Source organism: Protopterus annectens, chromosome 10.part0, assembly GCF_019279795.1.
Source record: "Protopterus annectens isolate FY-2018-M chromosome 10.part0, PAN1.0, whole genome shotgun sequence".
Lineage (NCBI taxonomy): Eukaryota > Metazoa > Chordata > Ceratodontiformes > Protopteridae > Protopterus > Protopterus annectens.
In genome coordinates this window covers 1,113,637,258-1,113,662,067 of record NC_056744.1, presented here as the reverse complement: position 1 = coordinate 1,113,662,067, position 24,810 = coordinate 1,113,637,258, and positions in this window count along the sequence as shown.

Here is a 24,810-nt window from a genome sequence, read left to right as displayed (position 1 = left end):
GAGGTAGTTGGCTAGCTAGGGCTTGAATTGTCTCAGTAAAGAATTGGTTAAAACTATCAGAAACATCTTCAGGGGTTTTATCAATAGTAGCAGCAGGGATTGGGGTTGGAGTTTGTCCAGGATGTAGTAGATTATTTAAACCTGCCCAAAACTTCTGAGGGTTATTTTGATTTACTGTCTGTAAATTACAGTAGTAGTGTTTTTTGTCTTGTAAAACTGATTTTTTGGTTTCGTTCCTGGATTGCCTGTATTTAATGTGATCTTCAGGGACTTTAGAAGAATGCCATAAAGCCCATGCTTTGTTTCTAAGGGTAATTTTGAGTTTAGACTATATAGAAAGCCATGGTGCAGTTTTTGCCTTGGTTCTCTTTGAACGAACAGGTGCATGCAAATCAAGGATCTCAAGGAATTTGTTGTTAAAGTATGCTACTGCTTCCTCTAAGGGGAGGTGTTTTAGAATAGACCAATTACATGAGTTTAGTTCTTGTTGGAATTTGGCAGAGTCAAAGTTTTTATTGTTTCATATTATATATATATATCTGCATATATGTGTGTGTGCGTGTGTGTGTGTGTGTGTGTGTGTGTGTGTGTGTGTGTGTGTGTGTGTGTATCATTGGAATGCTTGCTGCTTCCACATTCTACATTCCCTATGGTAGACCGACTGTTCTGCATGATATCTTATTGATATCATCCTGACATCGGACAGGTGAGATAGATTAGTGTTAACTTCTTGTGGCTATTTTGTGTAGGGTCCTATTGTGTTACAAGGCAGATCTGTTTGGCTGTGGAGGAGGGGATGATATCAATAATTATGAGCAGTACTTAAGTTGGATCCCCTCACCCCCATCGCCTTTGGTCATATATGTATTTGTTGTGTTCTTGTTTTATATATATATATATATATATATATATATATATATATATATATATATATATATATATATATATATATATATATATATATATATATAAGCATATATATATGTAGGCATATATATATATATATATATATATATAGATAAATAATATATAGATGTATATAAACACACACACACACACACACACACACACACACACACACACACACATATATATATATATATATATATATATATATATATATATATAGATATATATATATATATATATATTATATATACACACACACACATCTACATATAGAAATACATTTCCTCTACTGTTGAATGACTGTGCTGGATGTTATGTTTGAGAAAACATCAGATTTATTTATATCTGACATGGCTTAGTGGTAACTCACTTTGGCTATGGTGTGCAGGGTTTGAGACTTGCAAGGGCTGATTATTTTGTTGCTCGGCAGAACAAGAGCTGTTGGATACAGAGTAATTCAGGTACTTTTAAGCAGTTGCATGTGTTGGTATTGTGTTACAAGGCAGATCTGTTTGGCTGTGGAGGAGGGGATGATATCAATAATTATGAGAAGTACTTAAATTGGATCCCCTCACCCCCATTAATGGTGCCTTTGGTCATATATGTATTTGTTGTGTTATTTATATATATATATATATATATATATATATATATATATATATATATATATATATATCTGTATCTATATATATATATATATATATATATATATATATATATAGATATATATATATATAGATATATATAGATATATAATATATATATGTATATAAACACACACACACACACACACACACACACACACACACACACACACACACACATATATATATATATATATATATATATATATATATATATATATATATATATATATATATATATATAGATAGATAGATATAGATATATATAGATATGTATGTATATATACATATATATGCACACACACATCTACATATAGAAATACATTTCCTCTACTGTTGAATGACTGTGCTGGATGATATGTTTGAGAAAACACCAGATTTATTTATATCTGACATGGCTTAGTGGTAACTCACTTTGGCTATGGTGTGCAGGGTTTGAGACTTGCAAGGGTTGATTATTTTGTTTCTCGGCAGAGCAAGAGCTGTTGGATACAGAATAATTCAGGCACTTTTAAGCAGTTGCATGTGGGTTTGCGTGGGTTTGCGTGATGATGAGCAATGCTAACTTTTGGTTCAATATTCTTACAGTCAGTTAGCCTGTAAATTTCTTAACCTGTGTAGGCATTGCTTACCCCCGCGCACACAGGCTTAAACCCACTTACTGCTGCTTAAAAGTGCTTATTCCCGCTTATTCACGTGCTAATTTCTTTAAAAGAAAATAAAAAGGGGTGATAGGAAAGTGGTGAAAAAGTGTCACAAAGAGGGAAAGACAGTAGGGAAAATATCTAGGGATGTGCAACACGGGTGTAGGTAAGGTCCATAGCTGCCCATGTCTTCTACAGCAACAGCTGTGCATATACACTGAATTTGGAGGTAGATTTGGAAACTCAAAACCCTGATAGAGTGGTGTGTGCAACAATAATATGTTGTGAAGCCAGTTAGACCAGATTACATGTGTCCAGTGGATATGTGTGCGAAATGGACAGCTATGTATGAGGCAATATTTTGGGGGGGAACAGATTGCACATTTTTCTTTTTTTAAGGTGAGAGTGGGATGTTGGGGAAGGATAGTAGGTATATTTGGGAATGTAGGTTGGGTAAGATGTTAGACAAGACAGACACAGCAGCAGGGTTGGTAAATGACACATATGGGGGTAAACACCTTGGATGGGGATGGTGTTCGGAAGTCAGAAGCCCATGAGACCCCAAATGGAAACAGTGGGACCGAGGTCCCCACCCATGGGCAGTCACAACTGCACCTACCTGGCCCCAAAGGTGGCTGTGCTTGGGGCAGGGTAGGAGGGGCAGGCTGACCTTCTAAATGTGCCACTTGGCCCTCAAGCTGCCGTAGTTGATATCCAAACTCCCTGTGGAGCTCGCTACGCACCAGACCCCGGACCTGACGACAGGTGACATTTTCCTGTCCATGCCCTTTCCCGGGGGGCTAGCCCCATCCCCTGAGACGTTTCCACCCAAAGGTGGTGCAAGACCAGCAGTTGAGGAGGTGCTGGGGTGGGCCCCAGATGTACTGTTGCTCGGTACCCACAGCCAGATGAGGTGGGAGAGGAGGGTCTGCTGGGACTGGCCTTCCCAAATGTGCTTTGGTGTTGCAATTTTAAAACATATGTGGGTTAGTAGTAGTCAACACATTCCAGGATTAGGTATAACAGCATGCATAGATAGTCCCATTAACCCAAAAGACCATATATGTAATAGTTGCATAGCAAACAGAACACATGCATATATAGAACCACAGTGGCTATTGCAACAGCATGCAGGTTACATTGATGGCAGCATACCACCATTGTGGGAGTATTTCAACATGGCACATGCATAGAAACACATTTCAGTATTTATCAAACAATAGGACATATGTCCTAATAGTAGATTTAGTTGTGCACATACCAATTGAGTTGTCTATTTAGATTATTGTTGCATATATGATGAGGGAAGAGAGAGATGTCAATTACCGTGTATATCCCTGTAGTTCTCACTACTTTCTTAGTCACTGCTATAATCTGTACCTTACAGGTATTATTACACTACCCTATGGCTTTAGTTTGGACAGTGGTATGTTTGTAGACAACTATATATCTGAACTGTGTTTTATCCAAAGTATACACTTCTTACCTGGTATACCTGTGGAGGCATTGTTTGTTAACACTACCTGACTGTTTCTACACATATTCCCAGATTCCAGATTGATGTTATGCACATGCCTCTCAATCTCTTATTGCACACACTCTGGTCAAGGCTTGACAACATGCAGGTGGAACTGGGACATATTTTGACAATTGCACTCATAAACCTTTGGTGAATTGCTACAATGCCAGGTTTGTTTTCATATACATTTTCTGAATATTTACAGGTCTGACAATCAGTTATATGTCATTAAAAGCTGCCTACATGTCAGGGATCATCACACTGATTTGCCAGGGGGACAGGGTGATAGGCAGAAAAATTAAGCCAATTATCTGAACTTTCTGACAAAATCCATACAGTTGAGGGGTATGTTTTTACATACAGCTTATACCACTCCCAGGATTCGAACCATGGCTGTGTGTGCTAAAAATACAACAGTTTATATCACAATTGAGTGTGCTATTTGGATTTTGTTATCTTTTCACTGTTTTCTGTCTAAGTCTCCCTCAGTTGTACAATATACCTTGTGATTACAGCAGTCATATACAGACATTCCTACACATTTTATTTATGCAACACAGTGTGGGTAACAGTGCTTAATACAACAGTACTATGAAAAGAATGCAGTACTACATTACCATATGATACCAGAGTAAACACAAGCAGTAACCTTTATTGCCAGGCTGTTACCCTTTTATTTACATACATCCTATATGAGACTCTTCTTGCCATATTGTCTGGTTTATTCAGTACATGCCATATACAATACAGGTTTTATACTGGCAATTAACATTCTACTACTTTTAGATTTCTTATGACAGTTCATGGAAGATTATTACTAACCTTCCTCATGACGTAGCCACTGCAGCCTACAGGCATGGGCTTCCTGATTCACAGCCCGCTCTGCTGCCGCTGTCAGAGACATAAGAGGAATATGTAGCCATACCTATCCAGACTATACATGAGCTGGCAATTACTAAACAGGTAGTAGGATGAGTGCTTACACACAACTGGGACATCACCCTGCCTAGCTTCTTGGATCCACTGGTTCAAGAGCTCCCTCTTCCTCCGTTTCAGGTCAGCATAGTGATGCCTGACCTGGTCACCAGTTCAAGGGATGCCACTGGCACTGGTGAGGTCATGAGCAAGACAGTCCCAGGCTTCTGCTTTATACTGGGAACCCTGTTACTGGCCCTGCAGCAGTCTCTCTTCATGGTCTTTTACCAGGAGTTCTGCCATGACCTTTGACTCTGAATGCCCCAGCACTCCGCTCAGAAGCGCAATCCATTCCCCAACACCAGCCATTGTGCCTACAGGAGGAAGCTGCAACCAGATATGAGATGTATTCCCGCCAGTGGGGTTTAAATTGGGTCAACTTCCTGCATTTGCTGTGATTGGATGGCTTTGAAAATGCTAAGCTATGGGCAAACCTGCTTACCTAAGGTTGGCATTGCTTAAAGGGGCATACCAATGGGCAAATCAATTTAGCTGGGCTACGCATTGCTTACACCTGGTAAGCAGAGGTGTGCAATGCTTAGCATTGCTTATTTTTAAATTTGCACACTATTTGCTGTTTGGCATTGATTTGTCATTCATTACATGTTATACATTTATTTAGTATCCATGATTCATGTGTACGTACACTGTATGGCGTCCTTGTGTTTATTGGGGGATTTCACCACTTTATTACAATGACACATCACATCTGGACTTAATGCAGTGCTCCAGTTCACATATATATGTTATTTAGTAGGTTATACAAAAACAAATTGTTTATAGATTCCTTTCACATGTAAATTGTGATTTTACTATAGTGAGGATCTGTTTGGGTATACCTCAGTTTTATGTACAGCTGTGATGGCTTACTGGTTAATTGCAGTGACTATAGTGTACAGTATCCTGTATTCAAAACCTGCAAGGGATGTTTATTTTGTTGCAGGGCAGAACAAGGGCTGTTGGATACAGAGTGATTAAGGCACTTTTAAGCAGTTGTAAATGGGTTTGCATGATGGTAAGCAATGCTAACTTCCGGTTAAATTTTCTTACACTCATTTAGCCTCTAAATTGCTTATCCTGTGTAGGCATTGCTTACCCCCATGCAAACAGGCTTAAACCCGCTTACTGCTGCTTTAAAGTGCTTACTCCTGCTTACCCCCACACTAAAAACTGAAAAAAACTGCCACATAGACTGGAATCCAAAAGAGGTACAAACTTTAATTCAGACAATAAATCCAAGGTAAGCGCTTTCGTTTGGTAGCTATCACCAAACTTCTTCAGACAAAATAATAGAGCACATACAATCCAATATATATTACAAGAACACACCCTACCTCATTAATCAATTAAAATCAATTAAAACTTTTAAAAAGGCATATACTCAAGACATATATAAAAACACAGGAACACATCTAGATAATGCAAAAATACTTTATATACATATATAAAAGTATTTAAATGTAAAAAAAAAATAAAATAAATATATTATACATACGTATATATAAACAAAAGTTGTATGTGCAGGACAGAAATTTAAATAACTATAAGATATGTATACAATATATACACATTTTTTATCTGTCCAGAACCTTCAATTTCAGTTTACTGGATATAGAAATAATTACCCCCACACTAATTTAGAAAGGAAAGAAAAGAAACATGGGTCTTGGGAAAGTGGTAGATTTGGACACTTGTTACATTTTTTTACACTATTTGCTGTATGGCATTGATTTATCATCCATTACACATTATAACTTTGTTTAGTATCCCTGATTCATATATACATATACTGTATGGGGCACTTGTGTTTATCTGTGTATGTTACCACATTATTACCATGACACCTCACATCTGCACTTAATGCAGTTCTCCATTTCACAAATATATGTTATTTAGTAGGTTATACTGCAAAAAAATGTTCATAAATTGCTTTCACATGGAAAATGGAATTTACTTTAGTGAGGATTGAACCAGGAATGGCTGCTCGCTTTTCTCTAACCACTACACTATTGCAGTATTGCTTCTAATGAATGTATCTTGCTGTTTACCTTATTGTGCCATTTAAGCTAGAGTATGCGTAGCTAAGCAATGGGCAAACCTGAACACCTATGGTTAAATTTAATCAGTTTGATAAAAAAAAACTTTCTAATGTTATTTTCTCTAAGAAGGGACAGGTTTCACTTATTGCTGTGGATTTCTGTATGTGTCTGCACATTTGACAGTAATCTTGGCGTATTTCTGTTGCTATGATGGTAGGGTTTTCCCTGGAAAGTGGGGCTTTGACCTTTGCAATGGCTGTGGGTGTGTTTTGTCCTGCAACATGTCATGTTTGTACACTAACAGTCCCACTTTGGGCATTTGAAGAGGTGACAACCCCCTATGAGCATTCTCACTCATTGTAATTGCAGAATGGCAATTCTTGGGTGCAGGGGCATGTACGTTGTGAGAGCTCTGCTCAGAGACACACCCCCTGCACTCGTCCATGCTCCATGTCAGTTTAGGAGCAGAAGCAGCGCGCCTTCATAACTATGCATGATGCGCTACTGTGCTGCTCTTAAATGATCATTTCTGTGCAGGAATAAGCTATTCCTGCACGGAAGTTTACTGAATCCCATGGATGGTCTTTGTGCTAATTATCAGTGCAGGAAAAATGACAGCAAAAAACAGTTCTAGTGGAACACACATGAGGGTGAAAATGAACACAAACAGAAAAGATTAGACCAGGAAATAAAATGGTAGCAGTGCAGCAGTTAAAAAGTGAAAGAAGATAAGAGATATAAGATTAGCTGAAGGTGATTGTATATATACACTTGCTTGTGTGCACTGCATTCACATTCATATACTCACACAACTCTAACAACAATAATACACATACACATGACATTTTTAAAAATGTGATAAAAATGTTTGTAAAACTTGGTTCAGATTCCAAAAGCTAGTTGCAGACAGCACAGCACTCCAAAGGAAGAATTCAGTGCACAATCCACAAACACAGTTTCAGAAGACATGCTGCAATCAGTTTGAGTATTTATTTATTTATTCAGCAGAGGATAATTATGGATTCCACATGCACACCTGTCGATTTGCAAAACACATTGTGTGTTATATGCCCAACACAACTTAAATGTGACAAAATTTAATGCGACTATGTTTCTGAGATCCTCAGTGAATACAAAACATGCTACCTGCAGTAAATTAATTGCAAGAGGCTGGACTACTGCAAGCCGGAGGAGGATCTGGCTGTGCATTCTAGAAGGCAGCCAGCTAGACAGAGAGCCAAGCTACAACTATACCAACTCTCAAATCCAGAAATCATTGACAGGTACCACTTAGACAGACAGATAGTGCAAGCTGTGGGCAACTTGTGCACCTTCGACGTGTCTATGCAAACATTGTGAGGCAACCCCATACCTCTCGAAACAAATGTCTGTCTGAGCCTAGGAGTACTGGCATCCAGGATATTCCAATGGCATATGGAAGATGCTGTAGGAGTGTCATAGTCAGTTGCCAGATGCATCATCACAAGATTCCAGCTAGCAATGTGCACCAGGGTGGATAAACACATGCACTTTTCATCTATACTCATGGAGTGGCGAACTGCCAAGCACGGTGTATAACATTGCAAAATTCCTCTATGTTCTTGTTGCACTAGATTGCACCAACGTCTCTATTAAGACCCCCGTGATACACAGAAGCATAAAATGCATTAATAAAAAGGTGTAAACATCTCTGAACTGTCAGGTGGTGTGTACAGCAGATGGCAGCATAACAAACATCATGGTGATACACCCCAGGAGTGTTCATGATATTGTCATATGGAGGGAAAGTGACCTAAGAGCTGCATTTCAGCAGGATGAAATACCTGATGGGTTACTACTTGGTAAATACAGGAGTACAGCTAAGCTGTAAGATAAATTCATCCCTATCAACATTATTCATAATGACAACATATGTTTTTCCCCTCCCCACAACAGGTGACAGTGATTATCCACTTGAGCTGTGGTTAATGACCCCATACAGAGAACATTCCAACCATGCAGAGCAAGACTACAATAGACTGCATACTAAAATCCAGGTTCAGATCTCTGAACACATCCAAGGGTGCACAGCAACACACACTTTACAAGGCAGCACCAATTATTACTGTGTGTGCCATGCTACACTATATGCTAAGAACAACACATGGCTGTTTTTCTGCTGCTCGTGTGGGTGAATTATGCCAAAACCCCCAGATGTCTAAAGATGACATTATTTAGCTATCAGAGGAAGACCAGGAGAACACAGGCGCAGAAGAAACAGGTGTGGGCAATGGACAATGTGACTACAATCCAAGCTCAGGCAATATGGCAGCATCTGACACATACATTTAAGTCATGACAAACCACACATACAGAAATACTCTGATTAAACATAGATGTTTAGATGTTGCCCCACCACAGTAGCACAGATTACATGTAACAGAAATTAATCATTAGATGTACATACCGTGCATCAGACATTACATCATAATTGCAACATACAACAGTATGAACATATACCAATCTAATATGACAGGGACCACCAACTCAGGCCACAAATGACACAGGTATGCATACAGACTAATGGTGATATATCTGTGCATGGCAGACAACAGGAGACATATCTCTGTGAACCCCATCCCTGTCTCTCCAGTATCAAATAATGCAAGCAGGAAAGCATGCTAGGACATACTGCACAACTGCTGTCAACATCACAAGTAACATATAGCAATATAAAGTGTGGCTAAATTATTATGTACTAAATGGAATCATCTGTGGTTAGTGACAGTGACAGACTTGCATGGCAACAGACTTCACAACAATGACAGGCAGATGACATTATCAATGGTTTGCACAGCAATCATCATCATCACTGGGTGAGACTGGTATTACAGGACATGGTGGATCAACTGTCAGTGTTACTTTAATGCAGTCTAGGGTGCCCACACTGATGGCTCATACCACAGTCCTAGCTGCTTCTTCTACATATGGAAACACTCGGCCCATGTTACTTGACAGAGGAGACTGATGGGGTGACACCAGCATGTGGACACATACTGTGAGAAGGAGCATGGATGTGAGTTGACTGTCTGGTCATGACTATACCTACTGTGATGGGCAGTATCACTGTGTTATGGGGAAGTGTCAACAAAATTGGCAGGATCAACATGAGACTGTGGCACTCAGGTCTCATCTTGTCCACTGCTTGATATTCCCACATTGTCTGAATGTCTGCACATGTTTTTCGTCACATCCAAGACTACAGCCTCATCTACAAGACTGTCACCATTTAAACTGCATAGAATCACCATATCTGTGTCCTGTGTGCCAGGGGCCAGGCTACCCTAGTGAGATATATCAGATCCCACCTCAAGATCAGTGGATAGGCTATTGGAAGATGAAGATAGTGAATGTGCTAAATGATGAGACAGATGACACAGGTTAGATAAACATGCTTATACCACATGCTGGAAATCATTACTGACATATGCCACAAATATATCACTACAATGTTACAGATGGTAAGGACTTACCAGGAGGTTATGTCTGAGTGTGCCCCATGGAACCTATATAACAGGGAGTTGACAATTATGTTACATATGCAATACACATGACATATATATATAACAGTATGTGGAGATGCTCACATGCCATGTCCTCCTGCTGTGCAGAAGTGGATGGATCTTTGCAAATTAATTCAGACAACATTAAACATGTTGGTTGTAGTGTTTTGTATGTATTGAAGTTGTATGGCAACATATCATTACACTTACTTTGGTCATCATCAGCATATGTGTCCCCATGTGCATGATGCAATTATGCTGCTGCAATACAAAAATAACAACACATGTATATGCATGCAACAATAAGCTGTACTGCAAGACTCTATATGGAACAATATTATGCAAAGTAATACATACATGTGCGGCCTGGAATACCTGCTTCTATCTCACCCCTGGGCATGCGGCACTCCCTACTTGTCATTTGCAGGGATGCAAGAAACTGTGTTAGCTACTTCTTTTATTGGTGTACCCTCCTGGATGCATGAAGGATCATGTCAGACCACAATCAGCAACAGGTCGCCTGGGAACTATTGTTTCCTCCCAAAGAATTAATCATGTTGGTGAGGCTGACCAGTCTTCATTACTCCAAATTGAATTTCCTCCTTGTAAAAGAAGTCTCTGCCCATGCCGGTGTAGAGCATTTATTATAATGCCATTTTCTGGGGCTAAAAACTGTTGCCCTAGGTCTGTTTGCTATCTTAAGACAGTTATATGCACATGGTAAGATTAATGTGAGGTCCCACATATGGACATGATTATGTTGGCACCTTACATCAATTTACCCTCTGTGCATTCTTGTGTACTGCAAAATTATAAGAAATAGTCTCTGTCCTGTAGGTACTGTGACCTATAAAACAATGTGTAATATGAAAACAAACTTGAGTACAAAACACTTGGAACAACAACAACATAACTTGTGATATATGTAGAATGTGGGATTTGAACCCATTACAGTGGATATCACACCAGTGGAAGTTCAACCACAATGCTATTGCCACACAACCCCTATTATCTGCATGCAGTTGCCATTAACATACTACTGGTAACATATGCATAAAAACAATAATGTTGGATGGCTGCCACACACATCCTGTATTATGAATAAATGTTATACAACTCAAGTTTAAACAGACAACCTGTGGAAAAAAGCATTTATATTGACCTGATTTGTTATACAGAAATAGCTTAGGACAATACAATCAATAGTGAGCAGTGAATATTATCCCCACAAAGTTAGTCTTGTTTTCATATATACTGAATCATAGGTATCTGCAAAGGTAATGTTGCTATATATTAGCAATTAAACAACTTATGGAAATCACTGAAAAGCCGTTCTATCTGTAAGCATAACACAAACATAGTAAACAGACATAAACATAGATAAAGTATTACTGAGTAAATTTGTAATGCATGTTTACTAAGCATCAATGAATAAATATCGATAACATAAATACATACTACATAGCAACGTATAGATAATGTCAGTATCTGTAGGCTTCCATAACTGTATCACAGACTGTAGAGAATGATCAGTTATATATACTAATATTTAATTAGTGCATTCTTATGTACTGTTGACTGGTGCTGATTACATTTTTAAACTGTACAAATGCATAGGAGGAATCAATGCTTGTTAGTGATGTAGATGCACTCACCTGTATACATACAGGTCAAACCTACACCCTTCTGCTAAGTCACATATATATTTTTGTACTACACACAATTTTTCCTAAATGCATTAATTTAATCATATAAAAATACATTTCTAAGGAGTAATGATAACATACGTCTATAAGGAGAGAAAGATATCCCACTACAGCAATTCTGCCAGGTGCTACATTAAATTTGCAGCTACCTATGATTCAGTATATATGAAATTAAGACTAACTATGTGCACACAGCATTTGCACCATAAATAATAAATGAGGATCATTAAAATTCAAGGTTTTGGAATCCCATTTGAGCATGTACTAAACATATGGCACATTAACCAACCATTAACGTTCAGCATAACGGGAAGTTGTTCCACACAAATACCCATTAGGTATCATTAAACAGGATCATGTGTAATATGTGCCCATTGCATTCCAGTGATCTGATAGCATCCCATAAGTGCCACTTTTAAATAGTGATTTTGATACGTTTACACATCAGGCTACTTCTACCTGCAAACTGAATGGGACCTCAGTGAGCTAGTTATTGCATTTTGATATGCCGACATTCTCAACATTGAAATCAAGATGGCTACTTCCAGGAGGGCTAGACATTTATGGCCACCCAGTTGGACCAAGGAGGAGACCATCCAGATATTGACTGTCTATGCTGGAGTGGTGCATCGTATGAAAGCCAGACCATGGAACTTTCTGATAGTCAACATCTGGAACTTGGCATCAACATCATATGGGAATCTACTAAATTGGAGTGTTGGTTCACCACTCCTACTATCACCTGTATTGGAGGGACACAGAGAATCTTCACCACAAGGTCACCAAGGTGTGAAGACAGACAACAGATGCCAACAGTAAGTATTATAATACTAACTATACTTGTACCTTCTTGAGGAAATCAGAGATATAGCTGTGAGCCATATGTTAGATGTATGCCTTTTAAACCCATTAGCTAGATCATATGGATAATCAAATAGGCAAAGTGACTGTTCTCCCTGTAATTATGGGTTCATTTCCCATGGGGTTTATTTGTTTAATATTGTATATCATGTACATACTATTAAACATTAGATGTGTTTTTATTCCAATGTATAAGTACATCATTACACCAGATCCAGCATGGCCATGTGCCACTGATGCCTAAAGCACCTAGGCCGCTGATGACTATGCATTTATCCATTATCCATAATACTGCAAGAATATTACTCAGTCTACTTCTGTAGGTGTGAATAGTAACTCATATAGACGTCCTTTAGTCAATTCTGCTTTACAAAATGCATAGGACAGTTAAATATCTGTTTGATGAACACAAGACCAGTGCAGATCTGAGTGTCTCCAATATGCTGTGCATTTTAAAAGTTGATGCTATCTGGCAGTTGTGTGGAGCATGGCAGCCTACAGCATTTAAGTGTCAGATGGCTGCGCTAGCTGCAGAAATGTGGATGCACATACACACACACACACACACACACACACACACACACACACACACACACACACACACACACACTCTCACACACACACACACACACACACACACACACACACACACACACACACACACACACACACACACACACACACACACACACACATACACAAAGACACACACACACACACACACACACACACACACACACACACACACACACACACACACACACTCACACACACACACACACACACACACACACACACACACACACACACACACACACACACACACACACACACACTAGTAGTATACTAAGCAGGAGACTATTGCGCTATATGTGTCAGCTCAGCCTCTAAAACAAGAGGCCAAAATACATATATCATTGATTGCTGTCAGTTCATATCCATATTGGGATTATTTTTCAGTAAATCTTGCTCTTTGTGTATATAAACATTTTAAAAACACTTGTATAGACACCTGCTTGTTGATGTTTACAGGTGCTTTGCACATGCTTATGACTCTAGTGTGCATTAGTAGGATATCTCATTTATCCATAATTTTCTGCAAACAGCAGCTTCTTTTACTACAGTTTTATTTGTAAACCATTGACAAATCATGATGCTTTGCCAGAAATGGCCTGCGTCTGTCTCATTTGGGCTTCAGGCTCCTGGCAAAGGCTCTTGCCTCCCCCATAGTGCCTTTTTTAGGCAATGCCATGAGGTCAAAACTACCAACATGAAAATTTTATCAAAACGTAAATTAAAGGTCATGCTGCTAAACTATAGGAGTCTAAACATGAAACTACACTCATTGCAAGCATTCTTAACCCTGGAAGAAGCTGACATTTGTGCAGTCACAGAAACCTGGTGCAAAGCTGCAGAGAGCACCCCAGCCATTTCAGGTTATTCATCTTATCATTCATTCAGACCCCAAACCATGGGCAGCAAAACAAAAGGAGGTGGAGTTGCAATATATATAAAAGACATACACACCTCTAGGCTGGTCAAATAATATGATGCACAGGAAATACTGCAGGTGTAGTTAACAATTGACAAGACCCCTATTCAAATCATATCTAGCTATAGGCCTCAAACTCTGACTGAAGATGCCCACTCCACCTATCTGGACCTCATCGAATCTACCAAGATTCAACCCTTCACCCTGATCCTGGGTGACTTTAAGTATCCAACCATAGACTGGAGGAATATTCATAGCAGAACACAAATGGCCAGAGATTCCTTGTTTTTGTCAATGTAAGTGCCTTGGACAAGTTGGTTGAAACTCCCACAAGAGGTGAAAATATCTTGGACTTGGTATTAACTAAAATGAGTAACCACTGCAGCATCCCTACAGTGTCATCATTGCTGGTAAGATCCGACCACAAAGCAATCACTTTCAAAGTCACCATCTCAACCAACCCCATCCCCCAACTAGGGCAAATAAAAAACTTCTCCAATGTTAATTACAACCTCCTGAGGGAAGGAATAAACATCTTCACAGCCCCCTTTCACAGCCCCTTCCCACTTCACAGGAACTGGCACATATGCCCAAACCTACACCAAAGTACTATATGAGCATATAGGTTTACTATCAAAAAATTGAAATTCATATGATCAACGTTCACAAAAGCTAAAATGAAAACATGGAAATTCGTATTATCAAAATTAATATATACGACAGTGGAAAACTTGTAAAATAGATGCTGTCATCTTTAAAAGCATCTTACAGGCATCGCTGTCCTTCCTAAATGATGTCAATATAATTGTGTATGTCTTGGAGTTGTATACAATGTAAATTGAAAGTTTTGACATTAGCACTGCAAGAATACTTGAATTTAAACGCTATCGTATAAATAGGTGAGTAGTACTGAAACTGTCAGTATCATTAATAGTTCTAATAGATGCATAAGTAAGCAAGTCCTCCTAGAAAGACATAGAGGTAGCAAAATCTACTGGTGCTGTATTAGGAAAGCAAAGGATAAATGTAAAGGGTGTTGCGTGGGTGAGTCTATCACTGATGGGGGGCAGCTTTTGAAAAAGCACTGGCCATTTTCATGGGCCTAATGCAGAAAGATTTAAGGAAGCCCAAGTACGGTGTACTATAAAGAGACACGCTGAGATAACTCAGAAGGAGCCTTGCAGAATTGTATCAGAGGTAATGGCCAGCACATCAACTGATATAGTGACATGCCTACCCAATACAGATGCCTTGAAACAGATTGTGCGAAGAATTCGCAGGAAGTCTAAAGAGGTTCAAGGGTCTGAACAAATAATATTGAAGGATCAAACTGCTAACATGTTGCCACTTAAGACGGGTACATCCATAATAAGCCATGGTGAATATACTAGTACTCCACCAGCTGTCATACTTACAACTGTTAATAACTTACGAACTCTACGTTCCTGTGAAATAATTTTGATAGGTGTAATTTTGATAGATGGAACATTCCCTTTAAAGACTTGTGAGTGTAAGCAACTTAATACTATCCATTGTAATTTACAGGGTAATATTAATGGTAAGGTATTTCCAGCTGCATACGGTGTTCTAACATCTAAAGCTGAACGAACATAATTATTTTTGGAAATTGTTATTGGAAGTATGTGTGAAACATGGGTGGCTTTTTAAACCTGCAATAGTTTTGAGCAATTTTGAAAAGGCAGCAGTTAATAGTGTGAAATGTAATATTCCTGATTCCCATGCCTTAGGTTGTTGGTTTCATTTTTGTCAAATAATTTGGCGTCAGGTGTAGAAACTGAGGCATAATGTTGAGTTTGATAATTATATCCACTTTGCTTCTCTGTGTAAGCAAATACCATCATTAGCTTTTGTACCCCCAGATGATATGCCAACATTCCATGTTATTGAGAGTGATATGCCTGCTTATGGTAAACCATCATGTGAATTTTTTAAAAGTAATTACTTACTGGGCAGACTTCGGAGAAGGGCATGAGGCATGCCTCTACAGTGCATATTCCATGATTATTTGAAGTAGCATTTTGGAACCAGTTGCATACATGTACAATGGGATATCCACACACTCAAAATAGCATTGAGGGGTGGCATAAGAGGTTGAGGAGTTTGCTTGGAAAAAGCAATTGTTTTTACATGATGTGCTGCATGTTATGGAACAATACCATGTTAATGATACAAGGGCTAGAATGATGAGTTGTTTACCTTCCTCACCGAAACATAGGCATCTTGTTGATAGGGAGAAGGTTTTTCTGTGACTTCTTCATAAGCGGAATGAGTTCACTCCAAAAGGTTTTGAGGAACTTGTAGCTAAGCATTGCAGCTTTCAGAATGTGAATTACATCTTTCAGTTATGCTGCCCGCTAGCAATCATTTATACATGTTTGAATGATTACACAATTCCAACTGGTTTCACAGATATTTTTACCAAAGAAGCATGGTGTTTAAGTCAGGGTGTTGGGTGTACTGCAGTATTTTCAGCAAGTACTATTTACTTTGAAGGAAAGAGTCATGATACAGAAATTGATTACGGTGTCATTCTCAATCACATAACGGTTTGCATGTTTAAGGTAGTTGTATGTGTTTACCAGTTTGAGATGGATGTTCCACAGTGTGTGGAACTGCAGCAAGTTGAAAAATAAAAAAAAAAAAAAAAGAAATCTGTCGATGTTATCATCGACAACTTAAAGTCGACTTCTATTATCATTCTTTTAAACTACTTAATATGCATGACGTCGATCAATGCTTCGATATTACTGTTGTTCGACAACTTTAATCTCAGTATTTTGAGAGTAAATCGAGTATATATATATATATATATATATATATATATATATATATATATATATATATATATATATATATATATATATATATATATATGGGTTTACCTGATAACGCTGACATGCCAAAACACTGACAACGAAATAACCGACACCACAAAACCGAAAGTTCAGGAACATGAAACTTCACATGCCTGACAAACCACAATCCTGACAATCAACAAAACAAATACCTTTTCCGAAAAACACACACACGCAACACAAGCACACCAAACACCTTACAAACCTACACTAAATCTTACATACACAACTATCTATGCAGTAATCTTAACCTAAACCCTAATCCTAAGGTCCATCACTATCACACACTTACTTTACTCACACCCTAACCCTAACTCACTTAACCAGCCCCTAAACCTAAAGTCCGTCACTATTGCACACTTACCTGACCCGCACCCTAACCCTAATGTCCGTCACTATCACACACTTACCTTACCCTGACCCTAACATCCGTCCCTACTGCACACTTACCTTAACATGTCGGTGATCTCAGCATCGGGATTTTCAACTTTCACTCTTCTCCATTATCGATCTTCCGGTGTCGGTGTTCTCGTTGTCGGCGTTTGAAGCTTTCAGTTAAATCAGGTAGACCCATATATATATAAATCTATCTATATCTATCGATACATATATGTGTGTATGTATATATATATATATATATATATATATATATATATATATATATATATATATATATATATATATATATATATTGAATCAGGAATAACAGACAGGAAAAAAAAATCATCCTTCTCAAGGAAGAGTAAACCTGTCTGGTGGACATCTACAATAAATAAACTGTATAATAAAAGGAAAAAAGTGTTGTCCAGGACTAAGAAGGAGCAGGTGCCTAATTGGAAGTGATCTCTTCTTAGCCTGAATAAGCAAATAAGAGCACTAGTGAAGTCTTCCAAAGCAAACTTTGAGTCCAAACTGGCCACATCTACTAAAGACAATCATAAGGCCTTCTTCACATATGTCCGCAATCTCAAGCACCCAGATCTGCTCAGAATTGGTGGTCAAGGACACCACATATACAAACACTGTATATATAGCCAACATGCTGGAAGACAGGTTCACTGAAAACATCACTCCTCTATGTCTCTCATCAGTAAAACAGGACATCCCCAGTACCTTCCCCCCTCCCCTTATCTCTAGGAAGCAAGTCAGCACTGCCATCTCAAAGGCAAAAAATACAGCCTCATGGGACGCGATAACATCCCAGGCTGCATCCTACATGAACTCTGGCAGGAACTTGCAGCACCATTAGGCAACCAATTCAACCATAGCCTGAGTACTGGCTTTGTCCCAGCCGAGTGGAGGACAGCTACTGTCATCCCTTTGCACAATGATGGAGCATCCACTAATCCAGGAAATTATAGACCCATCAGCCTAACTAGCCTGATCTCCAAGGCCATAGAGCAAATTATCATGGACCTCATTAACAAGGATATTGGCAACCTCCAGACACTTGATCCCACACAGTTTGGTTTTGTCAAGGGGAGGACATGCCTGTTGAGTTTGATCGACTTCTTTGAGACAGTCACCAAGGCCATAGATGAGGGGAAGACGCTGCCTACTTTGACCTGCCCAAAGCCTTTAATACTATTCCCCACTCAGGTATAATAGATAAACTCTCTCAACTATGCATCAATCGATATGTTACCAGATGGGTAGCAAACTGGCTCGCTGATAGAACCCACCTAGTTAAAATAGGGGAAGCCATCTCAAGTAGTAGACCCATAACAAGTGGTATCCCCAAGGGATCAGTCTTGGGCCCTCTGCTGTTAGGGCTATACTTCTCAGAGGTACAGGCCAAATCTAATGGGCTATGGCTAATCAAGTTTGCTGATGACTGCATGCTGGGTGCTGTCATCAATTCCCTTAGTGATGTGGACATCCTCCAAGAGGGTCTTACCCAAACAAATGATTGGTGTCAGAAACATGGCCTCAAACTGAATGGGAAAAAATGTCTCATCGTCCCTTTTAGAGAGAGTGGCATCCCCAGAAATTATCACATTGATAATAAGGTACTAAGCATGCAATCAGTCGTGAGGGACTTGGGCACCCAGGTTGATAACAAACTGACTTTTGACTACCATATCACCACTGTTGTGCAGAAAGCTTTCTACATGGCCCACCTCATTAGTAAGGGTATCTCATCCAGGGACAATGTGGTCATAACATCCCTGTATTCTTTCCTTATAAGACCCATTATTGAGTACAATGCCCCTTTCGTCATGTACCTCACAAAGCACATGCAACAACTGTTGTGACCACAGAGATTCCTCACTTGGAGAATCCAGGGCCTCAAACATCTACCATACACAGATAGGCTAAAAGCCCTGTCCCTCTACTCAGTCTCGTACAGAGTCCTCAGAGGAGACCTCTGACTGGCATACAAAGCAATCTCAGACCCCTCCCCCCGATGGGAATACTGCATATCTGCAAGTCAAGCTCCACTCACGAAACTGGCATGCTTAACCTCAACCTGGTCTGTGACATCAATAGTACTTGTTGTTAGGACAGATTAGTGTCCCAAAGACTCCCCTTTTTGTGGAATAGACTCCCTCTCCACATAAAGCATAATGAGTACCTCATTAAACCTTTTAAAGTGCAACCTGGATAACTGGATGGGGAACAGAAAATACACTCCTGCGATTCCACCTGTGTCCCTGCTGGGCAGTGGCATAGGGTGCTGACTTGTCAGAACTTGGGCTAAATTCTTGGCTAGGCTTGTAAGGGCCTCAGGGCCAATAGCCTAGTAACTTCCTATGATCCTATGGCAGTTCTCTAGAATGAATGTCGAGTACTCTAACATTGGCAAATTAAATATACTACCTTAAACTAACCTGCCCAAGCAACAAGGACCTCCGAAGCCGAAGCCCATACAAACACACCAGTCACAACCAAAGTGACACATAGCTCACAACACCAGTGTGCTACCCACCAACAGCCCCTAAGGCAAGACAATGTATCCAACACTTTAGTCATAGGTGACTCTATAGTTAGGCACACTGATGTCCCACTCACCAGGATGAACAAGGAGAAAATTACAGTCAGCTGCCTGTTGGGTGCCAGGATCCACCACATAACGCATGCACTCAAGTCACTCCACAACAAGTACAAATACAACTCTGTCATTGTCCATGCTGGAGTGAATGACTTGAGACGTACCTCCCTGGACTACATGAAAAGAGACATGGAAGAGATCTTGGATCATGTGACCCAGGCAGTTATGATCCTAGCCCTGAGTAGCATCCTGCCTTCGCCCAGAATGATACCACAGTATAAGGACAAAATGATTGACTTCAACAATTGGCTAAGCTTCTGGTGTCATTCAAAGTGGATCCAGTATTTGTCTGCCTGGGAAGACATGATCGACAAACCACGATGCTTTGCCAGAGATGGTCTGCACCTGTCATCCCTGGGATTCAGGTTACTGGCTAAAGCTCTTGCAACCCCTATAGTGCCTTTTTTAGGCAAGGTTCAAAGGATAAAACCACCACCGTAACAGATACAAGCATGCAAAATCTGAAGGTAATGCTACTCAATGCTAGAAGTCTAAACCTCAAAATGCACTCTCTCAAAGCACTCTAAAAATGGAGAACATCGATATCTGTGCAGTAACTGAGACCTGGTTCAAGGCTCCAGAGAGCACTCCTGCAATACCAGGCTACACTTCTTACCACACTTTTCGGCCACAAAGCCAAGACCGAAACACTAAAGGTGGAGGAGTGTCCATATTCACCAAGTATATTCACACCTCCAGGCTAGTTGCCCAACACAATGCATCTGAAATTCTCCAGGTGCAACTAACTCTAGGTAAGACTGTAATCCAAATTGTAGCTTGCTACAGATCCCCCACCATGCTCCAAGATTCTCACTACACCTTTCTAAACATACTGGAAAATATTAAGATACAACCAAACACCCTGATACTGGGTGATTTCAACTACCCTGCCATTAATTGGGAAAACTACTCGGGTACCAACTCCTTTTCCCAACGGTTCTTAGAATTCATAAATTCTAATGCCCTGGATCAACTAATCCATTGTCCCACTAGATGCTTCAATATCCTAGACCTGGTTATTACCAACATGGGAGATAGATGCTCCACACCAGTGGTCACCCCCTCATTGGTCAGGTCTGATCATAAGCAAATCACCTTTGACATCTACATCCCACCCCCACCCCCCCAGTAAGGAAACCTCCTTAAAAAACTTTTCCAAAGCCAACTTCATGCTACTGAAGTCAGAAGTAACAAACTTCACAACACCCACACAGACGGGATCTGGAAGTTCAACTACAGAATCCTACACTAAGGCACTGTACGAGCACATCCAATCATGCATGAATCGTGCCATCCCAAATAGAATCAAGATGCTCTTCTCCAAAAAAAGGAAGCCAATCTGGTGGTCCCCTGCTATAAACAAACTATACAACTGAAGGAAGAAACTGTTGCAGAAAGGAGGAAAATCCCAGGATGCAAAAAACTCCCTCACCAGCCTCAGTAAGAAGCTGAGATCCCTCATAAAATCCTCAAAAGCTAGTTACGAAAATAAAATTGCCAAAGATTCCAAAGACAACCACAAGGCATTCTATAGTTATGTCAAGAATCTAAATAGCAATGCTCAGATCTGCTCTGAGCTACAACAGAATGGCATTAAATATACTGACCCAAAGGATATTGCCAATATCCTAGCAGATCGATTTAGTGCCAACTTCACCCCCCTCTCACCCCATAAAGGGCCCATCTCAATACCAAAAGATTGCCAAATTCCGATAATCAAGGCCACACAGGTAGAAACCGCACTCTCCAAAGCTAAGAATACAGCATCCATGGGACCAGATGACATCCCAGGCTGTGTACTACATGAACTACAAAATGAACTGGCACCTCAACTAAGTGTCATGTTTAATCATAGCCTCACCTCAGGCTTCGTGCCCACTGAGTGGCGCACAGCTACAGTTATCCCACTCCACAAGGTAGGATCTGCCTTGGATCCTGGGAACTACCGTCCCATCAGTCTGACAAGCCTGATCTGCCAGGGCATGGAACACATTATCATGGAACTTATAAACAAAGACATTGGCAACCTTCAAACACTGGACCTCACCCAGTTTGGGTTTGTGAAGGGCCGATCTTGTCTCCTGAATCTGATTGACTTCTTCGAATCAGTCTCCAGAGCTGTGGATGAGGGTAAAGTGGTCCACACAGCCTATCTGGACCTCGCCAAGGCCTTTGACACCATCCACCACTCTGGAATCATAGATAAACTTACTAAGCTGATCATAAATCCCTATGTCACTTGATAAGTTGCCAACTGGCTTACTGACAGAACCCAGGCTGTAAAAGTAGCCAACTCCAAATCCAGCTCCATACAAGTGACAAGTGGAGTACCTCAGGGTTCAGTCCTGGGACCACTCTTGTTTGGCATCTACTTCTCTGAAGTACAGGCCAACACTAAGGGACTCTGGCTAACAAAGTTTGCAGATGATTGCAAACTGGGAGCAATTACTGAATCCCCAAATGATGTGGATATTCTACAAAAGGGCCTTACAGAAACAGATGCCTGGTGCCAGAGCCATGGGCTTAAGCTTAATGCCAAGAAATGCATAGTTATCCCCTTTGGAAATAAACATGTACCCATGAATTACCACATAGGTAGCAGGACACTAAACATTGAAAGTGTGATGAGAGACTTAGGGACACAGGTGGACAGTGGTCTCACTTTCGATAACCATATCACCACAACAGTCAGGACGTCCTTCTATGTGGCACACCTCATCATTAAGGGCTTTTCATCCAGAAAAAAGGAGATCATTGTTCCACTGTACTCATCCCTCATTAGACCCATTATAGAGTATAATGCACTGTTTGGTATGTACCTCACAAGACATCTGCAACAGCTGGAAAGGCCACAGAAATACCTCACTAAAAGAATCACAAGCATAAAGCAGATGCCGTATGCTGACCGTCTAAAAACACTCCAGCTATACTCTGTCGCATATCGTCTACTCAGAGGCAATCTCTGCTTAACATACAAGACCATGTCAAACCCTGAGCTTTTGGACATGCTCCACTTAAAGAAATCCCAATCCCTCAGAGCCACATGCTCCAGGTATCTAAACCTTGCCATCACAATGAACAAAACATGCTAGAGGGATAGGTCCCTGACCCAGAGACTCCCCATACTCTGGAACAGACTGCCCATACATGTCAAGCAGAGCACCTCATTGGCCCTCTTCAAAAGGAACCTTGATGATTGGATGGGAGATAGGAAATTCACCCCAGGGATCATGTCAGTCGCCCTGCTAGACAGGGGTCCAGTGAAGTAAATATTGTGGGAAGAAATATCCAGGAATTGTTATGGCTAGGCTTGCATAGGCCCTAGGGCTGATAGCCTAGTACCAACCTATGAACCTATGAACCTATAATTCTGTCATTGTGTATTAACTCCAGTTCACCAACCTTGTCATACTTTTATTTGGAGGGAGTGAGATGGGCAGATATACATTCTGACTGCAGATCATGGACATCCCTGATAGCAGAGATTTTTGTGATGTATAATGTATAATGTAGCAACAAAATCTATATTTATATTTTCTGCCCTCATACCTAAACTACATTTGTGCGTTATGTGATGACAGGAATTTGTACTTGTTTGTTAAGAGCAGTCATATGTTGTATGACCATGTTCTACTGTCTTGAGTTATGAAATGTCACAGTTGTGTTTTTGTTGTAATTACTGTGCTGGTAAGCACTCATGCTTGCAAGTTTCTATTTGCAAATGCACATCATGCTGTTTTAAATCTCCTGCAATGTATAAGCCATGATACATGTAACTACCCTATCCCTGCACAGTCATACCTCTGATTTGTTTAACTTCACTTCCTCCATGCAATTTCAGCTCAAGTGGATTAGCTAGGTAGGTAGGTGTCAGAGTTATAGTATGAACATAGCTGAGAGTTGTAGGTTTAAATCGTGGATTTAATTTGTGTTAATTAGTCTTCTACTGTATAAAGTATCACATGAGGCACATCAATAAATGTTTATGCAGATTCTATAATGTTATTAAATGTAAAACTTGGAAAACATGAGCTGCTCAATGTATTTTGCTATTATTTTATACCTACATAGTGTCATTAATTCATGCTTTTTTCTTCTTGCAGTTGAAGAACATGTTAGGAATCATGCTTTGTGCATAGAGCTGATGCACAGGCTAGAGAAGCAGCAGATGGAGAGAGAACTTTTTCACATTTTGTACCCAGAATAGATCTGATCATTGTTAGAAGATTGTCTTTTTTCTCATTTCCATGCATACTACTATTAATGCAAGAATACCAATCATGCATATGTAAGGTAACTGTGATTACCAGTATGAATTTCATAAAGAATATGTTTACATATGAGTTAGAAACAGGCCATGTTTGCTAAAGTTAATATTGGGAATTGTACGTCACAACCTAGATGACAGTCAGTTATTTGTAACTGTCACTGTGCTGTTGATTGTAGTAATTCCCATCTACTGGTACAGTTGATGTTGCTGTACTTCTGGAGGTGGTATTCTCTGTCTGATCAATTCTGCATAGTCTTCTTATGGACTTAATGAATCTGTGT